The sequence below is a fragment of the Coregonus lavaretus genome, assembly GCF_964263955.1.
Source record: "Coregonus lavaretus genome assembly, chromosome: 6".
Taxonomy (NCBI): Eukaryota; Metazoa; Chordata; class Actinopteri; order Salmoniformes; family Salmonidae; genus Coregonus; species Coregonus lavaretus.
In genome coordinates this window covers 43,699,192-43,724,583 of record NC_139993.1, presented here as the reverse complement: position 1 = coordinate 43,724,583, position 25,392 = coordinate 43,699,192, and the positions used below count along the sequence as shown (strand labels likewise).

Below are 25,392 nucleotides of genomic sequence, written 5' to 3'. Positions count from 1 at the left end.
TCATCATCACCATGAGCTCAAGTTCTCCTAGAAGTAGGCAGAGAGAAAAAAACTAAAACAGTTTAGTATGATGCATGGATTCTCTATTTTCTGACATAAAAAGCAAATGTGACAATAGAAACTGATCCAGAAATTACCCAACAGGATCCTGTACAAGGCAGCAAGGCAGGTGACTGTTGTGTGAGGGGCAGAATCAGATATATGGAAATCATTATAAGCCTTTTTGCAGATAATCAGCCAATGTGAATTTGTATGCTTTCCTACAGAGCCACAGTATAAAGGGTGCAAACTGGTTTGAGCAGGTGTGAGTCACAGAAGGTAGGGTCAGCTAAGGTGATTGTGCTGTGTGGACTTGCCTGTAGCAGATACTGTATTAGAGCTTGTATCAGGGCCCTCATTTGAAGAGGGTCTTTCAAAAGTGGGTTGACCACACTTGATATAAAACCCATAATAATATAATGTAGGACTAGCTATTTACAGAAATGTTATCGGCACAACAATGCAGAGCCATAGTGTCATTCACCTATAGCTAGCAGGAAGACTGTACAACTGATTTGACTAAAATAACCACTGTGGCGTCTACAAAAAATGTAACCGAAAGTGAGTTGGTGTAATAATGTGTAAGACATCATATATTTTCACAGATAGAGCAAGAAGACACAACACATTCCTCCACATCTTCTGATTGTAGTGAATATCGCTCCTCTTTGGTACCAAAAAGATGACGTTCATCAGGATGACATTTCAAACAGCTAAAGAGGAGCAGATGTTGTGCATTCATTCTCTCTCTCTCTCTCTCTCTCTCTCTCTCTCTCTCTCTCTCTCTCTCTCTCTCTCTCTCTCTCTCTCTCTCTCTCTCTCTCTCTCTCTCTCTCTCTCTCTCTCTCTCTCTCTCTCTCTCTCTCTCTCTCTCTCTCTCTCTCTCTCTCTCTCTCTCTCTCTCTCTCTCTCTCTCTCTCTCTCTCTGTCTCTCTCTCTATCCCTCTTCTTCTCTCTCTCTCTGTCTCTCTCTCTCTCCCCCCCTCTCTCTCTGCCCATACTGCAGTAATTGAAAACAGTGTTGTAACCCACTTTCTGCAGCACTCACTCTTCTGTACTGTGTCTGTGAGAGAGCTTTGAAACTGTATGAGGGAGGGAGGCAATAGGGACCCATTGTGTGAGGTACACACAGACTTCCCCAGACTGCTCACTCACAAACTCTGCAATATTATACTCAATGCATTGGGATTATGAAACCTTTGTAAAGACAGACTTGCTGACCTAGAGGACTGAACTACAATAAACTCACAGATGATCTATTCTCTTTGATTCTATTTTTTTAAAACCTAGATCTATGAGCTATAGGGGGAAACTCTAAATTGTTCAACTACATGGACAGTATTACTTCAAATCAAATTGTATTTGTCACAATGCTTACTTACAAGCCCTTAACCAACAGTGCAGAGCAAGAAAATAGTAACACAATAAAATAACAATAACAAGGCTATATAAAGGGGGTACCGGTACCGAGTCAATGTGCCGCGGTATGGGTTAGTCGAGGTAATTGAGGTCATATAAACATGTAGGTAGACTTACAAGTACAGTCTACTTATAAGAAGCTCCAAGTATATTGATTTGAAAACTATTTTTCTGTTAAATAAACGGGTTTGAGAACATAGTGCTGCTCTGCTGTAATACAATACTGCTTAGCGTTAGTAGCAGCCCCCTACGGTTTACATCCTGTGGTAAACTCAATGGAAGATTGTTATGACTGTCCTTGTTTCTACACAGAATCCCTTCCAAGTCATCTTGTGAAGAGTCATGTACTGTATATCAATATTCAAGACCGAATTAGAAGACAGTAACAGCTACTAATTCAAGGGTTTTTCTTTATTTTTACTATTTTTTACATTGTAGAATAAAAGTGAAGACATCAAAACTATGAAATAACACATATGGAATCATGTAGTAACCAAAAAAGTGTTAAACAAATCAAAATATATTTTAGATTCTCCCACTTCCACTTGCCTCCTTAATTCTTACTGTAATGCTGCAATCAGTTCGTTATAATTTTGGATAGAGCAGACATTTCCATATATTTTTGTCAATTAGTATATTTGAGTTTAACCATAATATTTGTTGTAATATTTGTTCAGTCTTTTCTGGTGGATTAAACTGAGATTGCAACCAGCTTTCTATGGCTTGATTTAAAAATAGCAATATTTTGGAGATTATTTCATTTTCAAATAACCGAAAATGAGAGGTTGTAATCTGAATGAAGGGAAAAAGGCCATTCTTGAAAACTGGGTGAGTCATTCTTACTAATCTGCTAGAGAACCAGTTCAGATTTAAGTATAGTTTTTGTATGACTGAAGTGAGAGATCCAATGCTTTAATATTTATTCATTTCTGCCCTCCGAATGTATATTCATTATGTAAATAGGGCCGTTTAATTTTGTCTGGCTTGCCGTTCCAAATAAAGTGGAATATTTTTTTTTGCTCATAAAGTCGTTAGGTGTAGGCAGGGCCATAAGTAAATAGGTAAAACTGGGATATTACTAAAGAACTAATCAGGATGATTTTTCCACAAATAGACAGGTGTTGTCATTTCCATGTTAGCAAGATATTATCTAATTTGGCTAACTTTATTAAAATGTATTGTAGTAACATACTTTTTTTCTTTTGGGATATGAATACCGAGTATGTTCACTTCCCCGTTGGACAATTTTTTTTGTCAACTACACAGTAATGTAAAAGTTGTATTTTTTCCCCAATATGTAATATGGTGCACTTATCATAATTCGGTTGTAATCCAGAGAGGTTAGAACATTTTCTAGATCCTCTATGAGGATCCAAATTGCGGAGTTAAAAGAAAACATGAATCGTCAGCGTACAATGACACCTTTGTTTTTAAACCCTGGATTTCTAGCCCCTTGATATTATTGTTGGATCTGATTTTAATAGCTAACGTTTCAATGGCCATAATAAATAGATATGCCGATAGTGGACAACCTTGTTTTACTCCTCTTACTCGTACTCTTACTCTTACTCCTCTTTAATACTTTCTGAGAAGTAGCCATTATTCTCCAAAATTAAAATAGTCCAGGCATTTACAGTACCAGTCAAAAGTTTGGACACACCTACTCATTCAAGGGTTTTTCTTTATTTGTACTATTTTTTACATTGTAGAATAATAGTGAAGACATCAAAACTATGAAATAACACATATGGAATCATGTAGTAACCAAAAAAAGTGTTATATTTGCGACTATTCAAATAGCCACCCTTTGCCTTGATGACAGCTTTGCACACTCTTGGCATTCTCTCAACCAGATTCATGAGGTGGTCACCTGGAATGCATTTCAATTAACAGGTGTGCCTTTTAAAAATTAATTTGTGGAATTTATTTCCTTCTTAATGCATTTGAGCCAATCAGTTGTGTTGTGACAAGGTGGAGGGGTATACAGAAGATAGCCGTATTTGGTAAAAGACCAAGTCAATATTATGGCAAGAACAGCTCAAATAAGCAAAGAGAAACAACAGTCCATCATTACTTTAAGACATGAAGGTCAGTCAATACGGAACATTTCAAGAACTTTGAAAGTTTCTTAAAGTGCAGTCGCAAAAACCATCAAGCGCTATGATGAAACTAGCTCTCATGAGGACCACCACAGGAATGGAAGACCCAGAGTTACCTCTGCTGCAGAGGATAGGTTCATTAGAGTTACCAGCCTCAGAAATTGCAGCCCAAATAAATGCTTCACATAGTTCAAGTAACAGACACATCTCAACATCAACTGTTCAGAGGGGACTGTGTGAATCAGGCCTTCATGGTTGAATTGCTGCAAAGAAACCACTACTAAAGGACACCAATGAGAAGAAGAGACCTGCTTGGGCCATGAAACACGAGCAATGGACATTAGACCTGTGGAAATTTGTCCTTTGGTCTGGAGTCCAAATTGGAGATTTTTGGTTCAAACCGCCGTGTCTTTGTGAGATGCGATGTGAGTGAACGGATGATCTCCGCATGTGTAGTTCCCACCGTAAAGCATGGAGGAGGAGGTGTGATGGTGTGGGGGTGCTTTGCTGGTGACACTGTCTGTGATTTATTTAGAATTCAAGGCACACTTAACCAGCATGGCTACCACAGCATTCTGTAGCGATATGCCATCCCATCTGGTTTGGGCTTAGTGGGACTATCATTTGTTTTTCAACAGAACAATGACCCAACACACCTCCAAGCTGTGTAAGGGCTATTTTACCAAGAAGGAGAGTGATGGAGTGCTGTATCAGATGACCTGGCCTCCACAATCCTCCGACCTCAACCCAATTGAGATGGTTTGGGATGAGTTGGACGGCAGAGTGAACGAAATGCAGTCAACAAGTGCTCTTCATATGTGGGAACTCCTTCAAGACTGTTGGAAAAGCATTCCAGGTGAATCTGGTTGAGAAAATGCAAAGAGTGTGCAAAGCTGTCATCAAGGCAAAGGGTGGCTATTTGAATAATCTAAAAAATGTTTTCATTTGTTTAACACTTTTTTGGTTACTACATGATTCCATATGTGTTATTTAATAGTTTTGATGTCTTCACTATTATTCTACAATGTAAAAAGTAGTAAAAATAAAGAAAAACTCTTGAATGAGTAGGTGTGTCCAAACTTTTGACTGGTACTGTATATATTTGCGTTTGCGAAAAAATATATATGGGGGATTGGAAGTGATGCAGACAATTACATTGATGGAAGTTACAATCTATCTGCAATATTAAAGCTGATCTACCCCCTAAAAATAAAATTAATAAAAAATACAATAAATATATACAGTGGGGGAAAAAAGTATATAGTCAGCCACCAATTGTGCAAGTTCTCCCACTTAAAAAGATTAGAGAGGTCTGTAATTTTCATCATAGGTACATGTCAACTATGACAGACAAATTGAGAAAAAAAATCCAGAAAATCACATTGTAGGATTTTTTATGAATTTATTTGCAAATTATGGTGGAAAATAAGTATTTGGTCAATGACAAAAGTTTCTCAATACTTTGTTATATACCCTTTGTTGGCAATGACACAGGTCAAACGTTTTCTGTAAGTCTTCACAAGGTTTTCACACACTGTTGCTGGTATTTTGGCCCATTCCTCCATGCAGATCTCCTCTAGAGCAGTGATGTTTTGGGGCTGTCGCTGGGCAACATGGACTTTCAAATCCCTCCAAAGATTTTCTATGGGGTTGAGATCTGGAGACTGGCTAGGCCACTCCAGGACCTTGAAATGCTTCTTACGAAGCCACTCCTTCGTTGCCCGGGCGGTGTGTTTGGGATCATTGTCATGCTGAAAGACCCAGCCACGTTTCATCTTCAATGCCCTTGCTGATGGAAGGAGGTTTTCACTCAAAATCTCACGATACATGGCCCCATTCATTCTTTCCTTTACACGGATCAGTCGTCCTGGTCCCTTTGCAGAAAAACAGCCCCAAAGCATTATGTTTCCACCCCCATGCTTCACAGTAGGTATGGTGTTCTTTGGATGCAACTCAGCATTCTTTGTCCTCCAAACACGACAAGTTGAGTTTTTACCAAAAAGTTCTATTTTGGTTTCATCTGACCATATGACATTCTCCCAATCCTCTTCTGGATCATCCAAATGCACTCTAGCAAACTTCAGACGGGCCTGGACATGTACTGGCTTAAGCAGGGGGACACGTCTCGCACTGCAGGATTTGAGTCCCTGGCGGCGTAGTGTGTTACTGATGGTAGGCTTTGTTACTTTGGTCCCAGCTCTCTGCAGGTCATTCACTAGGTCCCCCCGTGTGGTTCTGGGATTTTTGCTCACCGTTCTTGTGATCATTTTGACCCCACGGGGTGAGATCTTGCGTGGAGCCCCAGATCGAGGGAGATTATCAGTGGTCTTGTATGTCTTCCATTTCCTAATAATTGCTCCCACAGTTGATTTCTTCAAACCAACCTGCTTACCTATTGCAGATTCAGTCTTCCCAGCCTGGTGCATGTCTACAATTTTGTTTCTGGTGTCCTTTGACAGCTCTTTGGTCTTGGCCATAGTGGAGTTTGGAGTGTGACTGTTTGAGGTTGTGGACAGGTGTCTTTTATACTGATAACAAGTTCAAACAGGTGCCATTAATACAGGTAACGAGTGGAGGACAGAGGAGCCTCTTAAAGAAGAAGTTACAGGTCTGTGAGAGCCAGAAATCTTGCTTGTTTGTAGGTGACCAAATACTTATTTTCCACCATAATTTGCAAATAAATTCATTAAAAATCCTACAATGTGATTTTCTGGATTTTCTTTTCTCATTTTGTCTGTCATAGTTGACGTGTACCTATGATGACAATTACAGGCCTCTCTCATCTTTTTATGTGGGAGAACTGGCACAATTGGTGGCTGACTAAATACTTTTTTTCCCCACTGTATATAAAAAAAAAATCTGTGGAAGTTAACTTGATTGCAATTTAAGGATAAGGGGAAAAGTATGCGTTACAAACGGAGGCCCTTTATGTTATGGTTCAAACTGTTAAGGATAATAATAGGTAAGGGTGTTATAACATCAATATTATAAGAATGGTGAGAAGTGTTCTGTCAAATGTGTATGGATTATCAGCTCCACTTTAAACAAGGTACAATTTATGAAGGCTTTATCTCTTAGGTTAGCTCTAGTGCTCTCTGGGAAAACATGTTTTTCTTGTTAAATCTTGCATCAGGCCACAGGAAGCTTGGCACATCTCAATCAGTTACACCCATTTCCCATACTGAACAAAAATATTGAGCTGTGAACATTCCAGGACTTCCTCACAGAAAAAAATATCTGCTTTTGTGCTGTGCAATGACCAACATAAACCTTTGTATTGTGTGAATGCTACACAACGCAGGCACTTAGCAAATCCTCAGAACAGTGCTACAGCCAAAATGAAAAATGTATTTGATTATGTAATATTGAAGCTCGAATACAATTAAAAATTGCCCAGCTTCAGTGAAGTTTGAGGTGTACCCATAACACATGGTTACAATTCCATCAGGAAAAACTGAAAGCTTAGGGCTCGATTCAATTTCAGCGCTGAAGAGCTGCGCTACAGCCCGATAGAAATGTAAAGGCATTGTTCTGCATTCACGGTAAAAGCCAAGACAGTGAACTCAGTTAAGAACAAAACAACTTCATGTGTTTCTCTTGCACATTTCACTGTGTGGTTTCATATCAAAAAGACCTATCCACTTTATGAGGAATAGTGCAGCTTGTTCCCACTGTGCACTCCTTGGTGTTGGGAAAAAGTAGACAATATAATAATGTGCACAGCTTCATGTGGCACTGGGGTTTAAGTATGTGGAAATGCATCGATACAAAGGCAGAAATTAATGCATAAAGCAATGCACAGGCCCCATATTGAAACCCCTGCTGAATTCTCTCTGTATACCTATATCTTTCTCTCTCACTTGCTTATGGTTTTCTGCAATGATACACATTTAGTTTACATAGATGTCCTTTATGGTACTGTGATGAGATCATAATAATAAATAAATCATACAAGTAAATTATTTTAAATGTACAGTGGGGAGAACAAGTATTTGATACACTGCCGATTTTGCAGGTTTTCCTACTTACAAAGCATGTAGAGGTCTGTAATTTTTATCATAGGTACACTTCAACTGTGAGAGACGGAATCTAAAACAAAAATCCAGAAAATCACATTGTACGATTTTTAAGTAATTAATTTGCATTTTATTGCATGACATAAGTATTTGATCACCTACCAACCAGTAAGAATTCCGGCTCTCACAGACCTGTTAGTTTTTCTTTAAGAAGCCCTCCTGTTCTCCACTCATTACCTGTATTAACTGCACCTGTTTGAACTCGTTACCTGTATAAAAGACACCTGTCCACACACTCAATCAAACAGACTCCAACCTCTCCACAATGGCCAAGACCAGAGAGCTGTGTAAGGACATCAGGGATAAAATTGTAGACCTGCACAAGGCTGGGATGGGCTACAGGACAATAGGCAAGCAGCTTGGTGAGAAGGCAACAACTGTTGGCGCAATTATTAGAAAATGGAAGAAGTTCAAGATGACGGTCAATCACCCTCGGTCTGGGGCTCCATGCAAGATCTCACCTCGTGGGGCATCAATGATCATGAGGAAGGTGAGGGATCAGCCCAGAACTACACGGCAGGACCTGGTCAATGACCTGAAGAGAGCTGGGACCACAGTCTCAAAGAAAACCATTAGTAACACACTACGCCGTCATGGATTAAAATCCTGCAGCGCACGCAAGGTCCCCCTGCTCAAGCCAGCGCATGTCCAGGCCCGTCTGAAGTTTGCCAATGACCATCTGGATGATCCAGATGAGGAATGGGAGAAGGTCATGTGGTCTGATGAGACAAAAATAGAGCTTTTTGGTCTAAACTCCACTCGCCGTGTTTGGAGGAAGAAGAAGGATGAGTACAACCCCAAGAACACCATCCCAACTGTGAAGCATGGAGGTGGAAACATCATTCTTTGGGGATGCTTTTCTGCAAAGGGGACAGGACGACTGCACCGTATTGAGGGGAGGATGGATGGGGCCATGTATCGCGAGATCTTGGCCAACAACCTCCTTCCCTCAGTAAGAGCATTGAAGATGGGTTGTGGCTGGGTCTTCCAGCATGACAACGACCCGAAACACACAGCCAGGGCAACTAAGGAGTGGCTCCGTAAGAAGCATCTCAAGGTCCTGGAGTGGCCTAGCCAGTCTCCAGACCTGAACCCAATAGAACATCTTTGGAGGGAGCTGAAAGTCCATATTGCCCAGCGACAGCCCCGAAACCTGAAGGATCTGGAGAAGGTCTGTATGGAGGAGTGGGCCAAAATCCCTGCTGCAGTGTGTGCAAACCTGGTCAACACCTACAGGAAACGTATGATCTCTGTAATTGCAAACAAAGGTTTCTGTACCAAATATTAAGTTCTGCTTTTCTGATGTATCAAATACTTATGTCATGCAATAAAATGCAAATTATTTACTTAAAAATCATACAATGTGATTTTCTGGATTTTTGTTTTAGATTCCGTCTCTCACAGTTGAAGTGTACCTATGATAAAAATTACAGACCTCTACATGCTTTGTAAGTAGGAAAACCTGCAAAATCGGCAGTATATCAAATACTTGTTCTCCCCACTGTAGGTCCAAAATAATTTTTTTTGGGTTACAGCGTTACCATGGGCTGCAATATTAAAGCATCACAGAGCGATGCCAGAAATATGGATTTAATTACAATCCATTAACCCAGCCTGACGTCCACACTAATTGCACCCAGACACAGAAATAAAACTTGCTGCAGGCAATCATGTCCCCTAGAGTCAGAGAAAGACAGAAGATATTGTGTACTGTCTGAGCTGAGGAAACAAACAAAACAATTGCTGAAGCTTAATACCACTACAGCCATTTGCTGCTGTACTGTTTGTCTCTCTCTCCCTAGCCCTTGAAACCGTTATGTCTCTCCCTAGCTCTTTAAATCCAACGTTGAGTGTTGCAGCTGGGGAGAGCTGGTTTGAGACACTGTCAGCTTAGTTGTATGACAAATGGAGAAGCAGACATTCCTATGAGTATTGCCCTAAGCTTTGGTCCTCTCATGAAACACGACACAGAAGTTTATTTTCATCTCATTGTGTCTTACCTGTTATGCAGACATACCAACACCAGATCCATTATTAATTCAATGGTGGAGGACAATGTAGTAACTGCCACGTTCATAGTAGTCATATTTTACCTAATGTACATTTGTTTAAAATATGCACACATACTGTACAGTGGAGTGGGATTCCCATGCCCAATAATACCATACATTTTAAAACACTTAAATTTGCCCTCACTAGATGCCCTCTTTTACTGTGACCCCAATCAGCCTTCTAAATATTTTATTTCATGTTTGCTGCCTGAATTGTTTGTCTGTGTCTACTCCTCTGTTGCCTTGTGCCTGTGTTGCAGCCTGGAAGAGGCTGCTGACATGTGAGAGACTGTCGCTTCGTGTTTGACGCTCCAGCCTTACAACTCTGCAGGGGATGTTTCTATTGTAACACTTTCATCTCCACCGCACCATGAAGATAAGCAACGCCCAGTTTCCTTTCAGACCAGCATATATCAACACTAGGCAATCCTCTGAGGTAGCTCAGTGTGGCAGGCACTTTGCTTAGATCAGGAGGAAGGGGAAGGACTTGGGGGTTCTATGTTGACATGTTGGTGGTATATTTATCCACCTTGAATACAGAGCGAAAAGCCTAGCTGTCCCGTTTCTGCCAACAGAGGATCCAAGATGATGATCATTGCTGTGGGTGATGTGCCACAGTGGAACGCATACAGTGGAAGAGACATGTACAGTTGAAGTCAGAAGTTTACATACACCTTAGCCAAATTATGGATTATTATGATCTCATCACAGTACCATAAAAGACATGTATGTAAACTAAATGTGTATAATTGCAGAAAACCATAAGCAAGTGAGAGAGAAAGATATAGGTATACAGAGCAGGGGTTTCAATATGGGGCCTGTGCATTGCCTTTAAATTGTTTAACTTGGGTCAAACGTTTCGGGTAGCCTTCCACAAGCTTCCCACAATACGTTGGGTGAATTTTGGCCCATTCCTCCTGACAGAGCTGGTGTAACTGAGTCAGGTTTGTAGGCCTCTTGCTCGCACAAGCTTTTTCAGTTCTGCCCACACATTTTCTATAGGATTGAGGTCAGGGCTTTGTGATGGCCACTCCAATACCTTGACTTTGTTGTACTTAAGCCATTTTGGCACAACTTTGGAAGTATGCTTGGGTTCATTGTCCATTTGGAAGACCCATTTGCGACCAAGCTTTAACTTCCTGACTGATGTCTTGAGATGTTGCTTCAATATATCCACGTAATTTTCCTTCCACATGATGCCATCTATTTTGTGAAGTGCACCAGTCCCTCCTGCAGCAAAGCACCCCCACAGCATGATGCTGTCACCCCCATGCTTCACGGTTGGGATGGTGTTCTTCGGCTTGCAAGCAACCCCCTTTTTCCTCCAAACATAACGATGGTCATTATGGCCAAACAGTTATATTTTTGTTTCATCAGACCAGAGGACATTTCTCAAAAAAGTACAATCTTTGACCCCATGTGCAGTTGCAAACCGTAGTCTGGCTTTTTTATGGCGGTTTTGGAGCAGTGGCTTCTTTCTTGCTGAGCGGCCTTTCAGGTTATGTCGATATAGGACTCGTTTTACTGTGGATATAGATACTTTTGTACCTGTTTCCTCCAGCATCTTCACAGGGTCCTTTGCTGTTGTTCTGGGATTGATTTGCACTTTTCGCACCAAAGTACGTTAATCTCTAGGAGACAGAACGCATCTCCTTCTTTATGCTAGGAATAAAAACATCCACATACACATATTTAATTGGGAAGCCACATGGGAGCTTAAATGCTTTTCAGCTCATTCTAAACTAGGTCAATGCAAAAATACCATCTGGGTAGACTTAGTTTGATAGACTGAGCCATCGCTGATCGCACTCAAGGACTGAGGTCTAGAACGATTGTCATGTAACTGAGTTATCAAAAGTCTCAGTATCTGCTGGAACATGTGTTGACGCTAAAGTGTGTTGGTCAGCATCCTTTGAGTTGGTGTTTTTCTCAGTCGCAAACGTTTTGCTCTACAGTGTGAATATAATTTATTCTCTCTCTGCTTCATTTTTCTAAATGCCTCTCAAACACACAGCAGCCTCTATTTATCAAAGGGTGTTTCTCCCGCCACTGCACTAAAGAATGCAAACAGCAACATGTCTGGATCGACCCAACCATGAAATTACCTTAATTTTGCTCACTCAGCAAGCTCAACACCATATGAATGGCTGTAAAATAAAGAACTTGGGGCTGAATTCACAGGAAGGAGGCAAAGGTCATTTGTAGTCATTTCAGAATTGTGTATTTGTATAACCTGCGTGTTTCCATGAGTTTGCAACTGTTTTTTTCCCCAAAATAATTTCTTGCCCTGCCACTGTGTGTTAGATAAGCGTCTATTGTTTGAGTGTTTACTTGTGTATGTTGTGGTGTTTGTGTGCTCGCTTGTAAGTTCTTTAAGTTTTGCTCCCCATTATCCAATCCTAATCCAGATGGTATTGACTAGATGGGGTACAGCTTTTGTCAGATTTGACTTTTCGTAGCAGGTTTAGGAGAACTTACACAGCAGGTTAGGATAATTAACGTAGCATTAAATGACTTGGCTGCACACTGACACTTCCTGTTTGTACGTTATAGTAATGGCAGTTTCAGAAGCAGCCTAAGCTGGTCACAATGCATTATGTGGGGCAAAATTTTTATATAAGGTTCTGTATAATAGTGGCACCAATTAGGCTACTGTCACAAAACTCAATTATTTGTCCTCACATCAACAAACTGTACACGGAATGCCTATTATTTGATTAATGGTCTATATGGCATGATTTACTGTACCTAGCCGAAGACTACATCCTACATCTTTGTCAAGACGACTTGCAATTGTTACAGAAGCCGATGGTACTAAAGCGTAAACGGTAAAGGGCTCTACGTTGATCCTGAGGGAAGTCACATTGTTATACGCACTATGTCTTCACAGGTGTATTGTTTTCCCGGCATCAAAATCAAATCAAACTTTATTTGTCACATGCGCCGAATAAAACAGGTGTAGACCTTACTGTGAAATGCTTAATTACAAGCCCTTAACCAACAATGCAGTTCAAGAAAGAGTTAAGAAAATATTTACCAAATAAACTAAAGTAAAAGATAATAAAAAGTAACACAATAAAATAACAATAACGAGGCTATATACAGGGGGTACCGGTACTGAGTCAATGTGCAGGGGTACAGGTTAGTCGGGGGGGGGGGGGGGGGGGGGTCAATGTAAATAGTCTGGTGGCCATTTGATTAATTGTTCAGCAATCTTATGGCTTTGGGGTAGAAGCTGTTAAGGAGCCTTTTGGTCCTAGACTTGGCGCTCTGGTACCGCTTGCCGTGCGGTAGCAGAGAGAACAGTCTTTGACAATATTTTGGTCTTTCCTCTGACACAGCCTAGTATATAGGTCCTGGGTGGTAGGAAGCTTGGCCCCAGTGATGTACTGGGCCGTACGCACTACCCTCTGTAGCGCCTTACGGTCAGATGCTGAGCAGTTGCCATACCAGGCAGTGATGCAACCGGTCAGGATGCTCTCGATGGTGCAGCTGTATCTTTTTGAGGATCTGGAGACCCATGCCAAATCTTTTCAGTCTCCTGAGGGGGAAAAGTTGTTGTTGTTCCCTCTTCATGACTGTCTTGGTGTGTTTGGACCATGATAGTTCGTTGGTGATGTGGACACCAAGGAACTTGAAACTCTCGACCCGCTCCACTACAGCCCCGTCGATGTTAATGGGGGCCTGTTCGGCCCACCTTTTCCTGTAGTCCACGATCAGCTCCTTTGTCTTGCTCACATTGAGGGAGAGGTTGTTGTCCTGGCACCACACTGCCAGGTCTCTAACCTCCTCCATATAGGCTGTCTCATCGTTGTCGGTGATCAGGCCTACCACTGTTGTGTCATCAGCAAACTTAATGATGGTGTTGGAGTCGTGTTTGTTGAGGATCAGCGTGGCAGACGTGGTGTTGCCTACCCTTACCACCTGGGGGTGGCCCGTCAGGAAGTCCAGGATCCAGTTGCAGAGGCAGGTGTTTAGTCCCAGGGTCCTTAGCTTAGTGATGAGCTTTGTGGGCACTATGGTGTTGAACGCTGAGCTGTAGTCAATGAACAGCATTCTCACATAGGTGTTCCTTTTGTCCAGGTGGGAAAGGGCTGTGTGGAGTGCAATTGAGATTGCGTAATCTGTGGTTCTGTTGGGGTGGTATGCGAATTGGAGTGGGTCTAGGGTATCTGGGATGATGCTGTTGATGTGAGCCATGACCAGCCTTTCAAAGCACTTCATGGCTACCGACATGAGTGCTACGGGGCGGTAATCATTTAGGCAGGTTACCTTCACTTTCTTGGGCACAGGGACTATGGTGGTCTGCTTGAAACATGTAGGTATTACAGACTCGGTCAGGGAGAGGTTGAAAATGTCAGTGAAGACACTTGCCAGTTGGTTAGCTTGATGTGGATGTTGCCTGTAATCCATGGCTTCTGGTTGGGATATGTACGTACGGTCATTGTGGGGACGATGTCGTCAATGCACTTATTGATGAAGCCGATGACTGAGGTGGTATACTCCTCAATGCCATTGGATGAATCCCAGAACATATTCCAGTCCGTGCTAGCAAAACTTTCCTGTAGGGTAGCATCCGCGTCATCTGACCACTTCCGTATTGAGCGAGTCACTGGTACTCCCTGCTTTAGTTTTTGATTGTAAGCAGGAAACAGGATAGAATTATGGTCAGATTTGCCAAATGGAGGTCGAGGGCGAGGGCGAGCTTTGTATGCCTCTCTGTGTTTGGAGTAAAGGTGGTCTAGAGTTTTTTTTCCTCTGGTTGCACATGTGACATGCTGGTAGAAATGAGGTAAAACGGATTTAAGTTTGCCTGCATTAAAGTCCCCGGCCACTAGGAACGCCACTTCTGGATGAGCATTTTTTTGTTTGCTTATGGCCTTTTACAACTCGTTGAGTGCGGTCTTAGTGCCAGCATCGGTTTGTGGTGGTAAATAGACGGCTACGAATAATATAGATGAGAAATCTCTTGGTAGATAGTATGGTCTAAAGCTTATAATGTACTCTACCTCAGGCGAGCAATACCTCGAGACTTCTTTAATATTAGACATTGCGCACCAGCTGTTGTTGACAAATAGACACACACCCCCACCCCTCGTCTTACCAGACGTAGCTTCTCTGTCCTGCCGATGCATGGAAAATCCCGCCAGTTCTATATTATCCGTGTCGTCGTTCAGCCACGACTCGTTGAAACATATGATATTACTGTTTTTAATGTCCCGTTGGTAGGATATTTTTGATTGTAGATCATCCATTTTGTTTTCCAATAATTGCACGTTGGCCAATAGAACATTCAATAAGCACAATCTTAGTCTTTTACTTCTTACTGTATGAATGAAGATGTATTCAGTAGGAGCATTTTCCACCATACAGTTCCTCTCATTAGATGGGACGATGCCCTTATGTTTGGCTGAGAAAATTGGAATCGATTGTAGAGAGCAAAAAAAGAGCCAGCTGAAATTAATCTGCTCACTTTTGCAGATTAAACGATAATGCTCGATGTGGGGAGTCTGGACAATGCTGTGAAACCAAGGTATTAAAAAAATCTCTAAAATAATGCTCTACACACAGTTTCAGATTATATCCAGCCAAGATTACATGATAATGCTCAGGTGGAGGCACTTCATTGATGCTGTCCAAATTGCCAGGAGCACTTTTATTTTCTAAGCAACCTACCTAATTACATTTATCCTGGACAAAAGCCTGCAATGGATCTCCCCCTTCCCAGTCATGGCCATTACCACCCTCTCACCTTTATCACACATATCTTTATGCAGAATACTTGCCAAAGAGTATTTATAAAGAGAGATCACAGAGATGCGGAAGACCACAGTATCTCCAATTGAATGGTGCCAATTTGAGAAAATAATAATCCCTCTACTGCCTCCAATAGACAGGGATTAAGCATACCCCTAAAAAGGTGTTCTAGAGAGTCTTTGCTGGGGCCCTTTGATATAGATTTTCCAGCTCCACTAGAGCTGAAGGGCAGTTGGACAAAAAAAACTATGGGGAGGGATGAAATGCAGAGCCCCACTTTGGCTAATTGATTGGAATTCTGTTGACCATATGTGTCTACCTTGCACTGCACTGGGGGGTGTTTCACGTGGACCACATTCTAGGAGAGTGGACGGCTCTCAGCCCAGTTCGGCGTCAGTGGATTAAAATACTTAAAATAGAGCATCTCAAAACTAAAATGTAGAGGTGGTTTCTGTGTGGCATTGTCACCTTATAGCACAAACTGTTCTGCCCTGTGGACTGGAGCGATTCACTATGTCCAATATGTTCGAAGCATATTCGTAACTCTTTGTGTAACTGTTTCTAGAAATCAGTTTAATGTGTGAAACACTCTAGCCCCAGAAAGAGTATCTATCCTAGAGACATCCTCTGCACTATGTGATACTGGAAACCCCACTGGTACTCTCCTGAGTAGCGCAGCGGTCTAAGGCACTGCATCTCAGTGCTAGAGGTGTCACTACAGACCCTGGTTCGATTCCAGGCTGTGTCACAATCCGGCTGTGATTGGGAGTCCCATAGGGTGGCGCACAATTGGCTCAGCGTCGTCCAGGGTATGCTGTCATTGAAAATAATAATTTGTTCTTAACTGACTTGCCTAGTTAAATAAAGGTAAAATATAGCCAAGTTATCAAATCAAATCAAATCAAATTTTATTGGTCACATGCGCCGAATACAACAGGTGCAGACATTACAGTGAAATGCTTACTTACAGCCCTTAACCAACAGTGCATTTATTTTAAACAAAAAAAGTAAGAATAAAACAACAACAAAAAAAGTGTTGAGAAAAAAAGAGCAGAAGTAAAATAAAGTGACAGTAGGGAGGCTATATATACAGTAAAATAAAGTGACAGTAGGGAGGCTATATATACAGGGGGGTACCGTTGCAGAGTCAATGTGCGGGGGCACCGGCTAGTTGAGGTAGTTGAGGTAATATGTACATGTGGGTAGAGTTAAAGTGACTATGCATAAATACTTACTTAACAGAGTAGCAGCAGCGTAAAAAGGATGGGGTGGGGGGGCAGTGCAAATAGTCCGGGTAGCCATGATTAGCTGTTCAGGAGTCTTATGGCTTGGGGGTAGAAGCTGTTGAGAAGTCTTTTGGACCTAGACTTGGCACTCCGGTACCGCTTGCCGTGCGGTAGCAGAGAGAACAGTCTATGACTAGGGTGGCTGGAGTCTTTGACAATTTTGAGGGCCTTCCTCTGTTGTTCCTCCTATTGTTACTCATTGTGTATTTATTTATTCCTTGTGTTATTATCTTTCTATTATTTCTCTTTTTTTCCTCTCTGTATTTTTGGGAAGGGCCTGTAAGTAAGCATTTCACTGTTAGTCTACACCTGTTGTTTACGAAGCATGTGACAAGTGAAATTTGATTTGATATTTCCACAGTCACAAAAGGCTGAGGCCCAGAAAAAGTATTACCCTACCACCAACAGTGCCTTTCTTATCTAGTTCCACCGTTTCCCATATAACATCTCCTTATTAAGTTTATATCTTGAACCAAAATGCTCCTATCTTAAGATATTGTGGGTAGAATGAAAGTAGCAGTGTAACGTACGTACAAACCAATGATGTCAGCGTGTTATGGACTCTCCAAGTTGAATGACTGAGCAAAGGATAGGGGGTGGGGTGGAATCTATCTATTGCAGTCAGTGACCAGCCAGGCAAAATTGGGTTTACAAGCGAATGTGGGGGATGGGTGGGATCCTGCAGTCTCGTTTCCGCAGACATAATCGCTCCCAGTAGCTGCGCAGCTTTTAAATAGTTTACAATAATTTATCCCTGTATTCTGATGAGAACTCAATTAGAATAGCTAGGAGCAGAAGCTGCCATTATGGACAAATTGGAACGTCACGACAAAGATAATTGAGGGTAATGTTGAAATGGATACCACGTTACAAACAGAGGGTAGAATGAAGGAGGTGCAGATTTATTAAAAGGGGGAAAATACTAAATTACACATTACGTAACATGTTTTACAGGAAATGCCTCTCTGTTGCTGCCAAAACCACAGTCCTGACTCAGACTGCATAGGGGAGTAAGAGCGAAGGAGGAGTTGGATGATCACACACACTTTTCTATCCCACCCCTCAGCACACAATAAAAAATATTCTGTGTGTATTTTCGTGGTGCCTTATAAATTCCTTCAGATTCGGGGTTGTATTCATATAGTCAAAATGAGATGTACATACAAACACAACATCTAAATCGATATTGAGCTATTTCTAACTCCGTTTTACATTGATGGCAAGTTAATGTAAACTGTATTAATAATGTATTATTTGATAAATGACACATTAAAAACTCACAGATTACTAAAACAACATGGAAGCATACTTACGAAACCTGTAAACAAAAAAAAACTGGGTTATCTATAAAAGCACAACCCATTTGTTTATATATTATGTAAAATAAATCAATATAAATAAAGATATTGATACAGATCTCACAGGATGGTTTACATTCAAATTGTATAAACGATTACCAACTTGTATTATTTTGGTTTCAAATAAGAGCAGCTTCTCCCTTCTATGCTAACATGTGGTTTCCTCTGTCTTCTCTCTGGAGGACAGTTAACTGTCTAAGTTAGATTTACCATTTGTAAATGTTAATGTGCAGAGGTTTGGATCGATTCAGAAATAGAACAGCCCAGGCTTCATGCATATCGACTGAAAGGAAAGTATGCCATCTCAAGCAGCACTTGGTTGTGCTTCTGAATAATTTATTAACTTATCTACAGCAGGAGTTTCAATCTTAATGATTAAGGTTACACTCAAATTATACCATATCACCGTATCTACATTACTGAGTCTTTATAAAGCCATATTACACAAAATTATTCTTTGCTAGAACCCAGAAATGCTCAAATAACTTTTCCTTGACCTGTAAAGATAGTTTCCTTCCGCTATGTATAGGCAGATCTAGATGCTGCGGACATTTCAAATACTAATTCTGTACCATCACACAGTATTGATAGGCAGAGATAACCTGTTTTGAAAGGGAAGAAATGTCTCCCTGTCAGTGGGGAAGTGGGGAAGGATGGTTGAGATGTAATCAATTGCTTGCATTGTCATGGTTTAACAGCAAAGGGCATCGACTGGCTCTGCTGTTTAGATGGCCAGGGTCACGTAAAGTTGTGGAGACCTCCTAGGGGCTATAGATCCATTGAGTGGGACACTAAAACCTCATTAGTAGAAAGAGAAAGGGTAACTGTTAGGCGAAATATAGCATGTACAATCAAAGCAGAAAGATTTGTGACCCATTGCCATGAAAACAGGACAACCAGTGGAGCACAAACAACATTGTAAATACAACCAATATTTATCTGTTTACTTATCTTCCCCTACTATTCATACTACAACTATTTGCACATTGTTAAAGACACTGATAATATAACATTTGAAACATCTTTATCCTTTTGAAACCTTTGTTCTCACTTTTGTTTCTTCTTTATTTCACTTGCTTTGGCAATGTAAACATATGTTTCCCATGCCAATAAAGCCCAATTTAATTGAAAAGGGGGAGTATTTCTCTCTCTCTCTAACACTCACACACACACACCTTCATGCAATACAACAGGCGCCATCATACAGTATTTTACACATCATGATATGGCCATGGATTGCTGAAGATTATTGCTACAGCCTTCTCCTGAGATCCCAGCGAGGGGTGAGATGTCTGAAAATAACTGCCTTCCTTCTTCACCTATTTTCCCCACCACTGTTCACTTGTCTCTCCCTGGTGTGTGCAGTAATGGCCATTACACTGGCAGTCCTCTGCCCAGAGGAGCTTCTGACTCTACTCTGCCTCTCATCACTCCCCTGCTTTGTTTCCAGAGACTCCCTCCTCAGTGCTTTTGTGTTGTCTCAAACAGCTCCTCCTTATCTTGTCTCTACTCTCTATCCTCACCTCACTGGCCTATTCAACAAGACTAAAATGTGGTTTTGTGATTCCAACCTACAAAGCAAAATATACATCTGAATATCCTCCTTATCTAAACCTTGTAGGGTTTGGGAGTGTGTTGGTGACATGAAACCTTAAGCATAATTGGGCTATCATTTAAAGCTGTTGCATGTTACATTTCGGCAAACTATATTAGGCATACTCTCTTACTTTACAGTATCATGATACAAACAAAAACATATGTTGCAGGAGCGTGAAGTATTGTGATATTATTCATGTTTTCAACCAATGAGAATGAGAGACAATTGTGAAACAGGAAGACGCTGCAGTTTGTACAAGTGTAACAGAGTATCCTTTCCCTATCCCGACCTGGAGTGCGTTCAGTTCGATTCAACGTTTGCTAAGTTGCGTGACGGTTTGTACTGAATGACATTTTTCCCCAAAACGTTCTTCAATGTTCTTGAACAGACTTTGAGGTACGTTTGCTCCAGTGGATGCTGCTTAGGGGAGGACGGCTCATAATAATGGCCGGAATGGAGTGACTGAAATGGTATCCAACACATGGAAACCAAAAAAACACATGGAAACCCAAAAAGCGGTGTTTGATACCATTCCATTGACTCCATTCCGGACATTATTATGAGCCGTCCTCCCCTCAGCAGCCTCCACTGGTTTGCTCAGTTTGGTGGGTTTGGCGGGTGTGGCTTGAAGCAATGAGTGATGTATTTAAAGGTCAGCGGTGCATTTTGAACCCACAACCTAGTTAGCTGTGTGTGCACTAGTAGCGGCCAATAATATTATACAATAATTTCTAATCGTATAATGCCACAATCCAACAAAGATCCTGCTCACATCAATATAGGCCTATAGCAATACTATAACCAATGGTTAGGCCTAGATTAGATTGTTATTTATACGTTATCATAACCAGAGTAATTAGATCAGGACAGGCTTCATTATTCTTAACATTGGGTATTTTGTTGCTGTTGTGTATTTGTATCATCATAGCTAGTTTTTCTCTGTGGGGCTGGGACTGGAACATCTGTTCATTAGCACCATCTTGTTTTTAAAGGTCCAATTCAGCTGTTTTTATCTCAATATCAAATCATTTCTGCGTAACAATGAAGTACCTTACTCTGATTTGTTTTCAATTAAAATGATGAAAAATACACTAAAATAGCTTCCTAGCAATTTCTCAAGCAAGAATTTAGCTAGGACTGTCTGGGAGTGGTCTGAGTGGGGAGGGGAAAACTGAAAATGTGCTGTTATTGGCAGAGAAGTTTGGAACTCTCTTTCTTATTGGTGTAATAACTAATTTACCGCCTGGTGATGGCGCCAGGCAGGCCAAAACTCTATCCCACCAAAACAGGCTGAAATTTCAGCCGGTCTTCAAACAGCTCTTATACTAAAAGGGTATTATCATCATTTTCACAATTTCACACTATTCAACCTCATAGTGTGGTAATATATATATATATATATAAAACATAGGAGAATCACGTTTTTTTGACTGCACTGGGCCTATAACAGGTCAAACTCATATAAAATACACATTTTTACATCTTCTTTGGGAAATCGGTCAACTTTAATATCCAAAAATAGTTTTTTCCCCAGTAGTAGAAACCATGCCACCAGTGAACAAATTTACATTTTGACATTGTGAAAACAACTAGACTTAGTAGCTAGCTGTTTAGCCAAGATGAAAAAGCTGTTGTTTACAAACGCACCAGACGTGGTATTATTTATTTTTTTACACAATTCACCTATTTCAGGCCAGTGTGTGATAAATTATGTTGTAGATATTTGCATATTTTTATATAGAGTTCTGCATCTGCGACAACAATGTGCTCTTATGTGTATTTTCTACAAAGACTATTCCAACAACATTAGGTATATAGGTACATAAAACACTGCTTTATACTGCTACACCTATTTTAATGTTTTTGTGTCCTACAGTTTCTACCTAACTGCAGACAATTGCATGCCTCATTTTTGCCTGGAAAGTCACCTCCTCAGTGTTTCAGTGTCTGAGGCGGTTGGCTGGTTGTGAACCGTTTGGCTCTTTCTCCACTAGCAAGCAACCTTACAATGTACCCCAATTGCTCTTCAATGTAATTTTTTAAAGGATTTATCAAATGCTACACTTATGTAATCAAAACACATCGCTCATTTGGGATTTTAACTACCAAGCCGCCATCTCGGAGTAGACTTATAACGCTTTATTGTGACTATATTTTAGAAAATAGCGGTGGAGGAGGAGATTCCATATAAGGAGCACAGCAGAGAAGGCACCCCTTGTGTGATCTGGGCATTTAAGTAAGTGTTTTCTTGGCTTTTCTCGTGATTGTAGGTCATATAAAATATACTACGAGACGCATTCATTGTACACTATTGTTTGTAGGTGGTTATGGTCAATTGTTTCAGTGTAACTGACATTTATTTTGGTGATTTCACAAAGGTGGGGGATGGGCAGCGTCAGCGTGTGTCCGCGCGCGCATGTGTGTGATTGTGTGTGTATGTATATATGTGCGCGTGTGGTGACTAGAAGCTTGCTTCCTAAGCATATCTATAACTTCAGAGGGTTTGTAAGGTTGCTTGTTAGCCACTTTAAATGTATGAGCATCACTGCCAAGCATTTTAGCTAAACCATTAGAAAACTTTTAACATATGAGAGGTTGAAAACACAGATTTGTGGCCACATCTAGCTGTAATGCAAGCTTTATTGTGACACATGGACACAAAAAAGCATGTTACCATTAAATGGTGCTAGCAATATAAAATGGATGTGGATATGTGGAAACATTTATTTAGCCATATGTTCACTTTTATATAATAAAGAATCAAAATCAGAGCTTATTGACAATTCAGCAATGTAACCCATGATTGTGGGGGAAGGGAACCCAGAGTCAGAGAGTGCTACTCTAGTGGCGCATTTACCCCAGTGTTTTACCCAAAAGGCTCAGACTTTGCTGTTTCCATCTATGCGGCCAGTACCGTGTCGCACTGGGCCATGGCTCTGGCGGACCTGCTCTCACTTGGGGCCAAAGCCAGACCACTGGTACTTTTCAGCTTTCATTTACATAACAATGGCTCACTGTGAACTTGAACACCTTTTCACAAAGCAAGTGTTTTGATTATGCAGAGGTTGTTGATCCTGCTTTTTAGAAGTCCTCACAGTGTCAGCCCTAGCTATGGCAACACAATTTCACTAGTCTAACATAAGGGTGTATACACTACTAGTGTAACGGGTGTTACAGTCGAAAAGCAGCACAGCTCAACCTACTGACACAGCAGTTGACTCCAATGCTTCCCACAGTTGTATCAAGAATGGTCCACCACCCAAAGGACATCCAGCCAACTTGACACAACTGTGGGAAGCATAGGCCTCCTGTAGCTCAGTTGGTAGAGCATGGCGCTTGCAACGCCAGGGTTGTGGGTTCGATTCCCACGGGGGGCCAGAATGAAAAATGTATGCACTCACTAACTGTAAGTCGCTCTGGATAAGAGCGTCTGCTAAATGACTAAAATGTCAATGTAAAGCATTGGAGTCAACATGGGCCAGCATCCCTGTGGAAACTGTTGAGCATGAAAAACCCAGCAGCATTGCAGTTCTTGACACAAACCGGTGTGCCTGGCACCTACTACCATTAACTGTTGAAAGGCTCTTAAATATTTTGTCTTGCCCATTCACTCTCTGAATGGCACACATACACAATCCATGTCTGTCTCAAGGCTTTAAAATATATCTGTAACCTGACTCCTCCCCTTCATCTACACTGACTGAAGTGGATTTAACAAGTGACATCAAAAAGGATCATAGCTTTAACCAGGATTCACCTGGTCAGTCTGTCATGGAAAGAGCAGATGTTCTTAATATTTTGCTCACCCAGTGTATATTCCAGTTGTATTGCCTGACTTAAGAATTAATATTGAATTTAAATGTTGCAGGTAAACCTAGCTCCTGTTTAAGATGGTATTGACCCAGTACAGTCTGACCACTATGCTTTATTATATTATGGGGATATTCAATCAGTGAAATGATCTATGATAACAATAGAACAAAGGCCTAACACAACACTAGCCTAGTTAATTATCTGCTTTACACACAATATGCCTATTCATATTTCATAGAGAAATTAAGTTGATCATATTTGCTATGGAAATACATAGCTTAGTCTCACCTTCTTATGTAGCTAGTGGTGGAGTAGCACAGTTATGTAACAGGTGCTTGACAGTAGACTGAAGGAACATGTGGGGGAGGGGTGGGATGAGTGGATTTCAGTTCTTCAGCGGCAGTTCTTTGTTTCATAGATTGCCAGGACCATGACAGAACAAGACATAAATATAAAATCATCTATCATTAGTTCTCATACCAACCCATATTTAATTTAAATGGTACACATAGGCAGAAAAGGTCATTTACAATCAGAAATGCAGTCAGAATTATGATCTTAGTTCAGGCTAGTTCTTATTGTGTGTTCATGTGCTTTATTATTATTGGAAACTTGGGACTACTGATGAAACTCCCGGATACGCCAAGCTCCCGGAATCATCAGAACTACACGTTTACAATGTCCAAAACCATTAATGTGAGCTTCCAAGTTGGGAATACTAGTGGGAAACCTGGATAGCATCGTTGTACCCCGCGTTTCCCAGTTAGGCTAGACAGTTCTGAATTTTCTTCTTGCAAGGAGCATGTGAACGCAACATTACACCTTCACAATGAGCCTTATTATGCCTAAATAATGTATTGCCCAAAGGGAAATCAAGTGACATGACTGAGGGAGCGAGACTTAGCCTAGGCCCAATATTAATAATGCTGACCTCTACACTAATCTGAAGGGGGTTAGGATAAATAATAAAGGTCTAATGCGTAGCTAGAGAGATGTGAAGTTAACTCTTATTCACAAGCTAATATAAATCAGTGCCAGGCTGTGTGTTCGCGACCTTTCCGTTGCTCTGTAGTTTGTTTTTCTTCTGGGGAAGCCCAGGGAGACAAGCAGCAGCCCCTCTCCTCTTCTCTCCCTGTTGACACTAATCACATGGTGTGTGTTGTGACCCCAGAGGTCAAGTTCAACATTCTGAATGCCCCAGAGCCCAGAGCACCCTCCCACTTTAGAGTAGTGCCTCTAAGTCCCAAGGCATACCTTCCCTGTGCTGTAACAGAGAGGGGAAGAGTAACATTCCAAATACATCTGTCATGTGGATACTGCGGTCATATTTTCCCTTAAAGGGATACTTCGGGATTTTGGCAATGAGGCCCTTTATATACTTCCCCAGAGTCAGATGTACTTGTGGATAAAAATTGTACATCTCTGTGTCCAGTATAAAATAAGTTAGAGGTAGTTTCGCGAGACAATGCTAACTAGCAGTAGCACAATGACTGGAAGTCTATGGGTATCGACTAGCATGCTAGCAGATTATATGAATGAATTCATACTGTGCTAACTGAATACAAAACCAAATGAAACAAATATTTTCCAACATTGTTAAAGGCTACATATGATAATAGATAGGATTATTACACAACTACATATTAACAAAACATTATTTTAACATGATCATCAAAATGTAGTGTGCTATAGGACTAAGCGCAGCACTTATTAATTAATTAATGAATAACATGAGTTCCTATTTCCTATTGTACCATTATGAGTTCATAAATAACCTAAGTTAATCAGGCTATTTATTCAGGAAGCCATAGGCTGCAGATGGAATAGGAAGCTTTTGATTGTGAAATTATGTATACAGTGGGGGAAAAAACTATTTAGTCAGCCACCAATTGTGCAA

At 41.0% G+C, this 25,392-nt stretch overlaps 1 protein-coding gene across 3 annotated transcripts in view; it reads left to right on the top strand.

Annotated features, from left to right (window-relative positions):
• The first annotated feature begins 21,659 nt into the window (after window positions 1-21,659).
• The window catches only part of LOC311130274 (F-box-like/WD repeat-containing protein TBL1XR1), a 43,789-nt gene continuing 40,056 nt past the window's right edge, over window positions 21,660-25,392 (top strand). The window contains exons 1-2 of one of the 3 annotated variants that reach the window (XM_084162997.1): window positions 21,660-21,713; window positions 21,842-21,918. The gene's annotated coding sequence lies outside the window, so the exon portion shown is untranslated. Of the gene's footprint in view, window positions 21,919-25,392 lie in introns of all 3 variants that reach the window. The other 2 variants (XM_084162998.1, XM_084162996.1) reach the window with 2 other exon arrangements.